Raw genomic sequence first — 14,337 nt, 5'->3', positions numbered from 1 at the left:
CATTACAACAAAAGTTATTATGGTTACCACAAAATTCTTGGGTCACATGGTTACCATAACCACTATTTTGGTTATAATTATCATAGCTCCCATGATTGTGATGATTCCTATTCCCAACATTCTTTTAAGCATTAAATCTAGGTCCAAAATCATTATTATCAACACAATTCACATGCACATTCTCATATCAATCATATCTATCACAAGGAACATTGGGGAAATTAGAAGCATTATGATCATTCTTTCCACATAAAACACAAACCAAGCATTCTCTTATCATGCAACAAGAAGCAAAAAAGGGGGTTGGAGTAGGAAGATGTACCTCTCCCCTTAAATTGGGAGGGAAGACTAGAAGCTTGTGAAGGACTCTCGAGCTTGGTCTTAAGAGAATCCACCTCCTTTCCTAACTTCGAGACCAATGTGGACAAATCGTTGACGACATAAGATTGATCGATTGAGCCACTTGTGCTTGCTGATTCCCTCTCTATATCATGCCAATCCATGTAGTTCCTTACCACATCATCTATTACATCCACAACCACTTCTTCCGTTTTGTTCATAATCGGCCCTCCGGCTCCGACATCAAGGCTCGATCTACCTTGAGAGCTCAAACCACCATAGAAAATTTGTATGACTTGATAGGTTGGAATTCCATGGTGAGGGCATTCCCTTTGGTAATCCTTGTACCTCTCCCATGCTTCATAGAGATTCTCTCTAGGCAATTGCTTAAAACTTTGGATTAAGGCTCTAGCCTCCGCCGTCTTCTTTGGTGGGTAGAAATGGGACAAGAAAGCTTTTGTGACTTCATCCCACGTCCTAAGGGACCTTGTCTTTACCTCCTTGTCCAACCACTCTAAAGCTCTTCCAATGAGAGAGAAGGGAAACAACTTGAGCCTTATATATTCTTGAACAACTCCGACTACCATAATTGTATTACAATACTTCTCAAAATCATTGAGATGGTTGAGAGGATTTTCACTTTTTGTGCCACCATATTGTTTCATCTCAATCAAGGTGATCATAGTCGGTTTGATTTCAAAATCACCATCCGGGATCAATAATGGAGCAATCCCGCTCTCATACTTGTAAGCGCCCGGAGTGCCCAACTCCTTCAATGTCACTCTATGAGCTTCTCCCATATTCACTTGCACACAATCTCAAACAAAACTATTAGTAGCATGGCTACAAGTGTAGCCTAAAAGAAAATCTTTTTGTGTTTTTGAATAAAATGGAATAGACTCAACAACAACACACAATCACGACACCATTCCCCGGTAACGGCGCCATTTTGATCGATGGTGAAATGGTAGGTCGTTGTCTACCCTCCCCAACCGGTCAAACAAAATTTGTAAACACTTAACCAACCCTTATACAAGTGAGTGGTAAGTCAAGGGTCGAACCCAAAGGAATGGTGAGTAAACGTCTATTGTCTATGGCTAAGCTATTCCGAAATCAAGAGGTAGGGTTGTAACGCTAAGACTAAGTCGAATGCAACAAATAAACTTGAAGGAAATCAAATGTGATAAACACTAGGGCTAGGATCCACATGCATTCATAATGAAATCAATCAATTTGGGAAGTCAATCAATTAAGTCAAGCAATGTGAGGGAAAATCAATATTGCAACCAAAAGAGCATATCATGCTATTCTCCTAGAGGTCTAACTAGCGCTTACTACGATAAACTCTAGCTAGGAAACGTGACAAGATACCTCAATCGTGTAAATGCAAGCCACAAATGAATGGTCCGTATCAATGTGAACTTACAATGCAATCTAGTGTGAATAACTAGGGTGATCAAGCCTAAATCAAACACACACATGCACAAAATTAATCAACCAATTTAATTACATTATCAACTCAATCAATTTCCCCAAATTAACTTCAATTCATTACTAATACATGCTTCACCATTACCCTAGCAATCAAACTACTCACAATCCATTGAGAACATCAAAATCAAAGCTAAACTAATCAACAAATTCATGTTCATCAATTGAAATCAAACTAAATCAATCAAACTATCAACAAACTTAATTAATCAACAAAACAATTGAAATCAAACAAAGATTGTATTAAAGAGTAAAGAATTCATACAAAGTTGATAGAAATCAAACCAAATGTAGCAATCTTCAATCATCAATCATCAAACCCAAAGTTTCTCATGCTTTTGAATCTTTATATTTTTATGCTTGAGGTTCTCTCACTTTTCAGCTTTCTTTCTTTTTGTTTATTTTTGCTCTATCTTTTTATTTTGCTTTTGCATTTTTATTTTGATAAGTGTGGGCAATCCCGATTATGCGGTCTATCACTCACTTGGCATTCATGTTTCTCAGGCACGGTACCGAGCACTTGATAAGAGACGCAATCTGAGACGTGTTCTTATCAAAGATATTTTTATATCAAAGACATTGGAACACTTTCCCTTTTGTACACTTTTATTTATTTTTTTTTTATTTTATTCATTTGAATCGCTCAAGCTTTTGTTATTTGAACTTGCATAAGTTGCACACTATCCCATCCCAAGGTTAGGTAGATATGGGTTGAAAAAATGAAAGGTCTATCGTTAGACGAGACTCAAAGTGGTTTTAAAAAAAAGTGATTACATATTTGAAGGGTGAGAGATATGATATGGCCACAAGAGGTGCCTCCAATCATTGGTATACCTAGTGCTTAATTCGGCGATTTTTTTTTCATTTTTTTTTTGGCAATGCAACGCAATGATCATGTGCAAGAAAATAAAATGCTCATTTTAATAAAGGGAATAGAAAAAAACCTACAAAAAAAATCTAAGGGAAAATAAAAGGTGCCTATGCTAGATATGTTGGGGAAAGGGATGAAAAAAGAAATAGAAAAAGGGGTCATGAAATCTTGTCGTTGAAGTTCGCCTTGTGTCGTTTACTTTATCATCACCCAGTCTTCTGGTTAGCCAAAGGTAATGGGATCTTGTTTGCTTCTATGAGATCTTGAATGAGATTTTGAAATCTGTAACATTCATCCGTGGTATGACCATTTCCTTGATGGTACTTGCAGTAAGAATTGGGATTCCATCTTGAAGATCGTTTTTCTGGCGTTGGATCTTCAGTAGGGCCATTGGGTTTGATTAATACTTGACCATAGAGACGATCGAAAGCAACATCATAGGTCATTCCAATGGTGTGAGCTCTCTTTTGGGTTTCTTAATAGATCCTCGATTATCCATAGCTAAGACGTCGTTATGACCAAAGGTACCAACATTGTTACTAGAGTGGGCGTTTTCAGAAGAAGAAGGATTGTCGTTCTTCTTTCCTCTCCAGCCGCTGTAATTACCATGGTTAGTAGCTTTTTGTTTTGCAAGGTCATCTTCGATGTCTATACCTATGTCATAGACGGCTTTGAAGGTATTCAAGTTATGTTGATATTTCAAATGCTTTGAATACTTTTCTTGTAAATTCTTGATAAACAACCTCACAGACTCCTTCTCAATAGGGACTTCAATCATATTAGCGGAAGTTTCCCTCCACTTGTTGAAGAAGGAAGTGAAACCTCCGTTTTCATTTTGTTTTAGCATCTCAAGCTGTCTATGGTCAGTTTCAACTTGAATGTTACATTTATATCTATCGATGAAAGCACTTACAATAGACTCCCAACTAGAGGTCTTCTCTTTGTCAAGAGAAAAGTACCATTGTTGACACACAGTTTCTAAAGATAAAGAGAACACAGAATGAAATGCTTTCTTATCTATTCCCTTAATATTCATTATGGTTTCAAAAGCTCTTAAATGAAAATAAGGGTTGTCCATAGGCTTGAATTTAGGGATGTCGTCATTGGCATTGAACTTCTGCGAAAGAAGGTCCTTGTCCACCGAGACCCCTTGTGAGCTAATCCCTTGGAACCTAAAGTCATTGGAAAACTTGCTCAAACTTTCCTGAATGAGCTCCATTTGTTGTTGTTTTACAAGGTCGTTGATTTGAAGAGTTAGACCCTTCAATATCTCAGCCAAGTTAGCTACCTCTCTCCTAACTTCGTTGAGTTCTTCTCGACTTGCCATTATCTTCTTAGCTTTCCTTTTCCTATCCATTGGTTTGTCAAAAATTTCTACTTGAACGAAAGTGTTGTCCTTGATTAGACGCCCTTCTCTCCTTGACCAAGTACTGTGAAAGGGGAACTTAGGGGTAAGTTTTATACTAATTATTTTGACTCAAGCTCTATTCAACATGCAATAGATGAAAAAAGATTATGGAAGAATGAGAAGAATGATATGCATGGGGAAAGAATATAGTGAGTGGGAAGATGATGGAGATAGAGAAATATGGAAGAATTAGGAATAAAATGGACCCCCAACTCAAATGACGGAAAAACGACTTATGCATGAACCTAAGACATGGCCATGGTGCGACTAACGTGTCAAGTGTGTGCTTTATAAGTGAGTGTAAGTGACATGTTCAGACTTGTGTTATGACCATATGGCTAGATTATGTGACTAGACTCAAGCAAAGACTAAGTTAAGACTTCACGTATATGCATTAAACTGGACAGGCTGTAGTATTTTAGTCATAACTTTTGATCTGTGACTCTGATTGGGACGAAACCAACTCGAAATTAAAGATAAAACTCGGGGCTATAGATTCATAGGTTGTACGACTATTAGTTCTTCCTAGAACTCCAGCTATGACTAAAACAAGTTGACGCTTGAGCAGTATACAGGAATAATTTCCGGGTTGACTTAATGGAACTATGACTCGATTTTAGGCTTATTCATTAGTTTAAAATAATTAACTAATGAATTAAACAAATTCCTTTAGTCATTGGTTAGTTTATTAAGACTTATTTACAAACACAAGTCGAACCAAACAGTTAGTTTAGTCACATATAAGCTATGCACAAGCAAATAATGCACAAGTAGTCAAGTAGTCACAATATGATGCAATGAGTTTGCAACCTAACCATGGCTCTAGTTCTCTTTAGTTCAAGGATATGGGTTAGTCAAAGAGGGTCCATGGTTATGAGTCCAGATGCATCGCGCGGAAGCCTTACCTTTGGAAGGGTTGACGCGTATGGATGGGACCCCACAAGTTAAAAACTTGCTTCCACGGTTTGGTGGATTCACTAACTCGGATGTACCCGTCGTTGCCAGGAGCGTTCGATTGGGTAGATGGAGCGTGAACCCCCAGCGTGTTATGGCCATATGTAGAACACATATGGGTTTCAGAAAAGTGAGAAAAACTCAATCAGGAAGTAGAATCGAGCCAACAGTTCTAGAAATGGTCAAAACAAGAAGGCAGAGTTCTGGCTCGGTATTGGAAGAACTTGGCGCCAGACTACAGGGACTGTCGCCGCAAAAGAACCCCTGTCGCCAGGCGACAGAAGCTCTTTACAGGCGACAAGCCCTGTTTTCTAGACGCTAGTTCCAACATGCCTTGGCAGGTATCTATGTTCTTAGAATTTTCCAGATTTCGCAGTATTATTTCAATTCTAGTTGTGAAAGATATTTCTCAAATTTCCTACATGTAAAAATCCTATGTTTTTTACTCATTTCGGATGGTCTATCCAATGAGGACCTTTTTCATGCATATGACAATAATGTTAATCAAAATTACGCACATAAAAACTTAGAACTTTTCAAGTCTCATCCGCTCATTCTAAGTAATTGCCAAAATAAATTTTAGGAATTAAAAAAGAAATCCTCCCTAGTGGAGTCGCCAAAAACTGTAGGGAATATTTCAAGCACTATAACCCCAAGCTTGAACCCCACTGTGATCATACACTTAAGTATGGTGGCGTTCCAAAGGGAAGAAAGCTAGAGCTAAAGAATCGCCAACAAGTTTTAGAAACTTGTAAACCCAAAACGATCCAGGAGATCGTCAACTCCATAAGGTCAGGAACCAAATAGGGTTCGGGATGAGGGTACGAATCCAATCTACAAAAGAAAGGACCCGCCCTATAAAATAGGCCTCCACTTTGTTCTGCTCGTATTCATGTGCGCTTTTTGACTAACATGCAAACATTATATTAGCGCTAAACCTGTTTATCTATGTTGGTTGAATATTAATGCACAAATAAATCTATTATTGGCGATCATTTGACTTAAATCATATTACCCTAAACCAAATTCTTAATTATCTTTTTAGGCGTGATTTCAAGTACAAATTCCCTTTAACAAGCATAAAAGGCGTGATCAAGCAATAATAATGAAAAATAATCAAGCAACACAATAATAAGCATAATAATAATCAAAATCATGTTAATAATAAAGCTTATTAATAATAGCAAGATCCTAGGTATGATACTAACAAGATTAATAACATATCCTAGCATGTCACTAAGCAATAAAGATCAAAGCTTTAAACATAACATGGTACTAACATGATATTAGAAAGAACAAGAGGCGCATTAAACATGATACTAGAAAGCAATAATAAAATCCTAACATGATACTAGGAATTAATAAATAATAAATATGTTTTCTACAAGAATAGAGAAATAAGATTACATACTTTGAAGCCTCGTACCTCTTTCTAATAACAAAATACACACGTTAGTAAACTTCAATGAAAATAACAATTAAAGAATTAAATTAAATAAATTTTAAACTAGATTTGGGACCAAACCCTCAGAAATTATCAACCTTGCACGTCTAGGGCGGAGGCAAATTCGAACTTGGCTAGATGATTCTAAATCTTGTGCATGCGGTATTGTAGACACCTAAAAATGTCTCCCCAAAACCAAACCCGATGATGAACACCTTTCACCGCCGTTATTGGTCGGGTTGAGTATGTAATCTTTAGAGTGCTTAAATCCATGTTCATTCCCAATACATTTGATAAACCAACCCAATTCCTAACCCATTTTACCAAAACATAACTTATTTTCCTCATTTCGTGCCTTTAAACCCAAAATAATTCATTTCGTGCCCATTAAAATCATTCATTTCGTGTCCATTTTATAAATACGTTTAGATCAGTTTATTTTGGTCCATAATCTGGGTCCAATTGTTAAATGGTTGGATGGGTCTTGAAAAGATCTTTCCAACGATATATTATAAGCCCAAATCCGAGTTATAACGAATAAGATATGGCCAAAATACTAAACTGAGTCTAAATCGAACCTAAGCCCACCTTACCTACGACCCAATGATCATGTGGAGGGTCTAAAGGATTTAATCCCACTCCTAATCCAATTAGGATTAATTGGAAGCTTCTATAAGCTTCTAAAAGATCTTAGTTATCCTTTTTGAAAAGATAAGATTAATGCATTTGAAATTGAATAAAACTTTTCTTTTTGAAAGTCCTAATTCTATTCGAATTGAAAGACGTTCAAAGATTGTCAGATATTATTTTCTTGCTTCATATTTTTTATCTAATTCTTATATGGTTGGATAGCTCTTGAAATTATCTTTCCAATGATATATAATAATATAAATTGCGAGCTATAACGAAAAAGATATGAGCGAAATACGAAACTCTATCGAAAACTGACACCGTCCCACTATTTCAGTTATATCTTTTATTTTACAAAATATTTTAATCTGATTCTAATTGGGTTAGAAAGTAGACTTTAAGATCTTTCCAACGATATCTTATTCATCTTATTCCGATTTCTGGATCAAAAGATATGATAAAAACAAAAACCACAAAAACTGTTGTCTTTCGCAAGAGTTTTATCCGATTCGAATTCTTATCTTTTCTTGATTCGACCCCCTCTTTTTTCCCTATAAATAGAGGTCATATCACCCCTTTTTCAATCATCAACAAGCTTGATCACCAAATCATTCTCTCTTCCTCTCTTCTACACTAAAAATCATTCTCTCTCCCTACACCAAAAATATTCTCTTCTCTCTCTCTTGCTCTAGCCTAAATTCTAGCCACCCTATTATCTCATTTTATATCCCTTAAGCATTCTAAGGAGTCCATACGATACCCGAAATTCTATACTGAAACCAAGGCGTGAAAGGTAGAATTAACTGAGGGTTTGGACCAAATCAACTCTACCTTTTATTTACTTTAATTTCCATTTGATTTATATTTATTGAAGTTACTAACAATTTATTCATGATGTAGCAATTTAAAAGAGCGCGCGGAATATGAGTAATTAATTATTTTATTTACTTATTATTATTTTATATTGCTAATATCATGATTAGGATTATTATTTGATTTGACTAACGATTTATTGTTAAATTGATTCCAATATTAATGTTTATTCTATTGTTATTATGATCACCATATTGCATGTTAAAGGGAATATGTAATTGAAAATCACGACTAATAAGATAATTTGGACAACCGGTTTAGGTTCCTTTAATCTTGTTATTTAATCAAGTGATCACCAATATTTTAGAATAATGTGTTGCATTAATATTCAACCAATTTAGCATAATAATAGTTTGGAGCAAATTAAATTTTGTTTGTATGCCTTTGAGATCACAGGAATACTTTTCACAATAAGAATCGAGTAGAGGCCAATACTGGCGAATGTGAGTCCATGACTCACTTCGTACCATCATCCCCGATCCGCCTTTCGTGGTTCTGAACCATATGGAGTTAGTAATCTCATGGATTATGAATGGGGTGTAACCTTCACGGGTCAATCGTTGTTGCCTATCGTTGTCCCTTAATCGTGGTTGCCTTAAATGATCCGTGAACGGTTTACATGTTCCTTAAAAACTTGTTGGCGGCTCCCTACTTTCCTTGTCCCTAATCGTAATGTCAATTCCCACTTCCTAAGAGTGCCAAGCATATTCACGACATGCTTTTATCGTAGGCGCACTTCAAACGACGCCTACAATTTGGCGACTCCACTGGGGAAGATTATTGGTTATTTATCGATTTGAGTGATCGGTATTTAATTGAGATGAGTGGATGAGACTTGAAAGATTCTTAAATTGTATTCCTGCGATTTAATTGACATTGTCACATATGCATATGCATATTAGGTTACCTATTTTTCCACAATATTACGTGTTCTACGTATGTGGCTAGCCCGGAGGATTTAAGCTCTATCAACCCAAAAACGCTCATGGCAATAAGGGTTCATCCGAGTTTTTAAATCCACCCAAACCATGGAGTCGAGTTCGATTTCATCACGAACTCGCGGAGCCGCCCGTTGGCATACACCCTTAACGGAGGCTGCCTTTCTAACGCGTTCAAACTCTTAACCATGGTACCCTTTGACACCCGAATAAGCTTGACCATAGTGGAACATAGATCTTGACTTTAGGTTGCAAACTTCATTGCATCATTCGTGACAATGTGCTTATGTGTGCATATTTTTATGTATTTTTTTTTCTCTCTCTCTTTTTTTTCCTTCTTATCTTACCCTCCTTTTTTTTATTAGAGTCGAGCCATAGTATTTTTTTTTTTTATTTTGAGTCAACCCGCATTTTTATTCCCGTGTCCTGCATAAGCGTCAACTTGTTTTGGTCATATCCGGAGTTCTAGAAAGAGTTACGTATTGTGCCACCTATGGATCTGTAGCCCCGAGTTTTATCTTTCATTTGACGTTAGTTTCGTCCCAATCAAAGTTATAGATCAAAAGTTATAGTCGATATGATACAGCCTGTCTAGTTTAGGTGTCTTTTTAGGATCCAACCTTCTTTGTTTTCATCTTTTAATTTTTTATTTTTTCTCTTTTTGTATCAAGCTAGTGTTAGCCAAGTCCTTTAATCCGTGTCAACTCGTATAACATAGGATTATAGATTTTTAATTTTTATTTATTTATTTATACCCATGAGTCATAACTCTTCTAGAATTCCACTCGTCTTCCTAGCTAGTTTCTTGTGATTATTGTGCTAACCTTTGTCTTTGGTTGTGGTTGATCTTTATTTATGACTAACGATTTCCAATGGGCCGTTTTCACTTAGTAAATAGCATAAACATTAAATTTGGACAAAATTAATCAAGTTAGTTTGTCTTTTAGTCTTCCATGCTATTTGGTCCTTGGGTCCTTTGTTTTTCATAACGTCCTCATGTCTAGCCATGCGATCATACCACTAGTCTTAATAAACTCACTTAATCACACATGTTGAGTCGTTGCACACACTTTGTCTTCGAGTAATGCACTATATTGTTTATGATCGTATAATAGGACCATGCATGCGTCGTTTTCCGTCGTAATAGGAATGAGTGGAGTATTTCCCATTGGTTTTCAAAATTCTTTCATACACTCTTCCTTTCCAATCCGAGTATTGAGTCAATGCATTAAGTGAGCTCATTTTGTTCCATAGTACACAAGTTCACGAATCACTAGGTAAGAGTTGGAAGAATAAGGGGAACGTCATTCCTTCCTTCTTTTCTTCCAATCAAAGCATCATCAATAGCAAATTTCTTGTCCCTCTAGGCGGTAACAAGTAATTCATAAGCATCCATGAAGACGAAGCACAAGACAAGTTTCGCATACAAGATTTCATACTTTTTTTCTTCTTTTGTTTCAACCCTTTCCTCTAATGAGTCTGGCATAAGTTCCCCTTATCCATGTGTATTGTCTATGTGTCATGTTTCTTACCTTTTCCATCAATGAGCATTTCTTGCCTTTTTTTGATCATGTCATTCAGCAAAACAAAAAAAAAAAAAAAAAAAATTCCGAACTAAACACAAGGTACACCAATGATATGAGGCACCTTTGCAACCCTGTCATTCCCCTTAAACCATTTCAATCACATATCCATTTCTTCATCAACCACTTTGAGCCTCGTCTAACGTTCGGCCTCATTTATTCAACCCACATTTACCTAACCATGGGATGGGAAGGTGTGTAATTTGTGTAACATTCAAAAAGCAAGTTCAAATAAAAAAAAGAATAAGTAATAAAAAAAAAACAATGTCTAAAGGCAAGTGTTCCAATGTCTTTGATATGAACACGTCTCGAATTGCGTCTCTCATCGAGTTCTTGGTACCGTGCCTGAGAAACATGAATGCTAAGTGAGTGATGGACCGCATGATCCGGGATTGCCTACATTGATTCAAGTGACCAAAAAGAAAAACAACAAAAAAAAAAAGAGAGAGAAGAAGTTCAAAGCAAAAATAAAACTTGCAAATTCAAATACACAATTGCATATCTTGGGGCGCTTATCTCGGGTCTTGAGCCTTTTTTATCCCTTTCTTCCTTAAACCATCAGCTTAACCACATTACAACCCTCAAAAGACCTATTTGAGATGTACATGTACTTGTGCGAAGTTCGGTTAGAGCTACGTTCGGCCTGATTCCTAACGGATACGTAGGAAACCTCGCATTGAGGTGCGGCCACATTCATATTCATATCTATGCATGATTGAGTCAAAGAATATCCAATGCTTATCCCTACCCATTTAGAGCTAGACTTGGGTGCTTGAACCCACATCACTTAGCTTACCCAGCCTAAAGAGAGTCATCATCTTTGACTCTTCTCACATCTATTTCCATCACCACAACCTTTGCAGCCAACCTTAGTATCACTTTCACACACTTCACTCACACATGCATAGCCCACGCAACATTTTTTAGAAGAAACATGTCATCTCTCGAACCATAATCGATTATGGTTCGACGTGAAAGGCATTCATCACTGGGTTTGGTTTTGGTGAGACACAAATGGGGGTCTACAATTATACATAGCTTATTCCAAGCATAAAACACCATAAAAGAATACTGTACAACGTACATCATCAAAAGATACATCATGAGGCTCCTTTCGACGATCTAACGACGACATGTGTCATCCGATTATTCTACCTGCAAGCTGTAATGATCAACTCATTATTAATATATCTTCTTAATGGCTATAATGTATACTTAATTAATCTCTTATTTTTATATATTTCTTTATTATATATGGCCTTAAGCGCTCGAATAATTATTGTATTTGTATCAATAATTGCTATAAGGTCCGTATCATAGAGAATGGGTGGACAAGTAGCCACCCGCGGTTTTTACCCACCTTCATTTAAGTTTTCTGCGTCAACAAATCTATCGCGTCTATATACTATTTATATCTTTCATTTCATTTCGCAATCTCTTTTAATCTAGTTATCGGCATCCCAACCAAAGGTCGTCTCTTAAAACAATTTTTGGCATTAACAGTTTGGCGCCATCTGTGGGGCCGATAGCTAGATTCTATTTCTATATCCAAAAATATTTCCATAGAATTATTCTCTAAACACAAAAGCTTATAGTTGTTGGTGCTACACAACACTACTATTATTTCAATGTTAGTTATTTTAAGTCTGTTTGGGTCTACTCACGTTTTCATGATCTGCATTCGTTTTTATCCCTCTTCTTGAAAACAAAGTTGTAGATTTCAAAACGTTGATGAATGTAGGCTCAAGAATCACTCAATTGGAGTTTAAAGGTAAAAGTTACGCCTTTAGAAAGTTTCACGTTGATGTTGTCTTGCTTTTGTCACTGCAACGACCGACTAAGTATTGTCAACAATGTATCAATGTGACACTAGTCTGGGGACAAGGTGAAATCTAGATCATGCCGACGTGATGTCATTCCTATGAAGGCATGATGGTCCTTAGGTCCTATTGTGAGGCAACTCGAGTCTAGGGAAGATGTATATGATGATGTGACACAATTGCTTGACGACGTAGCACCAGTTCTACACCAATGCACACCTCTGCTATGATGCGACGACAACTGATTACGACGCGACACTAGTTGTGCCATGACGTGATGCGGCGACTTGACGACATGATGCTGTAAAATCATCTAGTGACGACCAACGTTGACCATGATGTCGTACGACGACCTTAACTATGACGTCAAACATCAACGACACTAGTACCCCGTTGAAAGTGATTACATAACTAAGCTTTTACTTAGTTTGACATCCATGCATTCAACATGAGTATATTTTTTGTTAATCTTGGTTCATGATGCTAGTATCATAACATTATCACAAGGCGAAAAAACTAGTTGGCCACCGGTTCAAAACCCCCCTATGCCACCAGTTTTGAACCGGTGGTCAGTTGGGGGGTGGCAAATCCTAGAACAAAAGGCCACCGGTTCAAAACCGGTGGCAAAACTGCTAATTGCCACCGGTTAACCGGTGGCATTAATTATTTTGGCCACCGATTAACCGGTGGCAATATTAATTGAAGCTTTTTTTTGTGTATTTATTAGTTTTGCGACCGGTTAACCGGTGGTAATATGATGTATAATATATATATATATTTTTTTACTTGAAAAATAGTCAGAGTTATGAGTTCATATTTTTGGTTTGCTTATTTCACTTGAAATATGAGTAATTCAACATCAAAATCAACTAAACTTGTAAATGAAATATATAATAGGAAATAAATTTAGAATTAAATTGTTATTGTACAATACCCAAAAAAAATAAAAAAAATTTACAACATCAATATAAAAAAAAAATTACAACATCAATATCTTCTTGATTCTTCTATGTGGAGTCATAAACTAGTACCTGCATAATTAAAAACACCAAAATTAATTAAACTTACAATATAGATGCGAAAAGAAGAAAAAAAAACAGAAACATGAACTTCTAAATAAAAAAGAAAACCCAGAAAAATTAATAAAATCCCAAAGTAAATTATAATTCCAAAGTAAATTTTAATTCTGAAACCCAAAAATATTATCGAACAAAAAAAATCTGGTAATATAGAACCAAAAAAAAAAAAACATGCTTCTTAACAGTATTATTTAATTCTTAAAACTCAAAAAAAAAAAAAAAAAAAAAAAAAAAAAAAAAAAAAAAACACATACACACATCGAATTCCTCCAAAAAAAATCCGAAATCTAAAATCAATTTAAACAGTATAAACCGAAATACATAATTAATATTGATATTTGTTAAAAAAAATAATAATTAATTATGATATTTAATTATCAAAACTCAAAAACAGAAGAAAAAAAAAAAAACCCAAATTAGATGTACAAGACATGCAACAACTTCGAGTTACAGATCTAATTTGTAACAACTCACCAACAACTAAATCAACCCACGAATTCCACCAAACCAACAAAAAAACAAAATAAAAGTAAGAAAAGAGAGAAATTACCTCGAATTTCACCAAAAACCCCCGAAATTATGTTGAATTTCGGTTATAAAGGTCAAAATCGACCATGAAAACTCTAGATCTAGAGTTTTCATGGTCGATTTTGACCAAAAAACCGTTGGCGGCAATAGTAGGTGTCGGCGGCGGCGGCGGCGGTCGAAAGAGGTGAAGAGAAGGGAGGGGTCGAGCAAGATAAGAGAGAAAGATCTTGCATGTCTTCGTGCATTTCTTCGTTGTTGTTGTTGCGGTGTTAAGGAGATCGAGAAGGAAATCAAGAAGGAGATCGAACAGGAAAGAGAAGGAAATCGAGAAGGAGATCGAACAGGAAAGAGAAGGAGATGAGAGGAGAGGAGAGGAGAG

The 14,337-nt window shown here is 36.1% G+C and overlaps 1 non-coding gene across 1 annotated transcript; it reads left to right on the top strand.

Annotated features, from left to right (window-relative positions):
* The first annotated feature begins 648 nt into the window (after positions 1 to 648).
* Positions 649 to 754, top strand: LOC145596213 (small nucleolar RNA R71). The gene has a single exon (XR_014103087.1). It is a non-coding gene; the product is annotated as a small nucleolar RNA R71 (small nucleolar RNA).
* Positions 755 to 14,337: the final 13,583 nt, after the last annotated feature.

The sequence above is a fragment of the Chenopodium album genome, chromosome 19, assembly GCF_948465745.1.
Source record: "Chenopodium album chromosome 19, dcCheAlbu1.1, whole genome shotgun sequence".
Lineage (NCBI taxonomy): Eukaryota > Viridiplantae > Streptophyta > Magnoliopsida > Caryophyllales > Amaranthaceae > Chenopodium > Chenopodium album.
The sequence above is the reverse complement of the archived record's forward strand: the minus strand, read 5'-3'. Positions and strand labels throughout refer to the sequence as shown.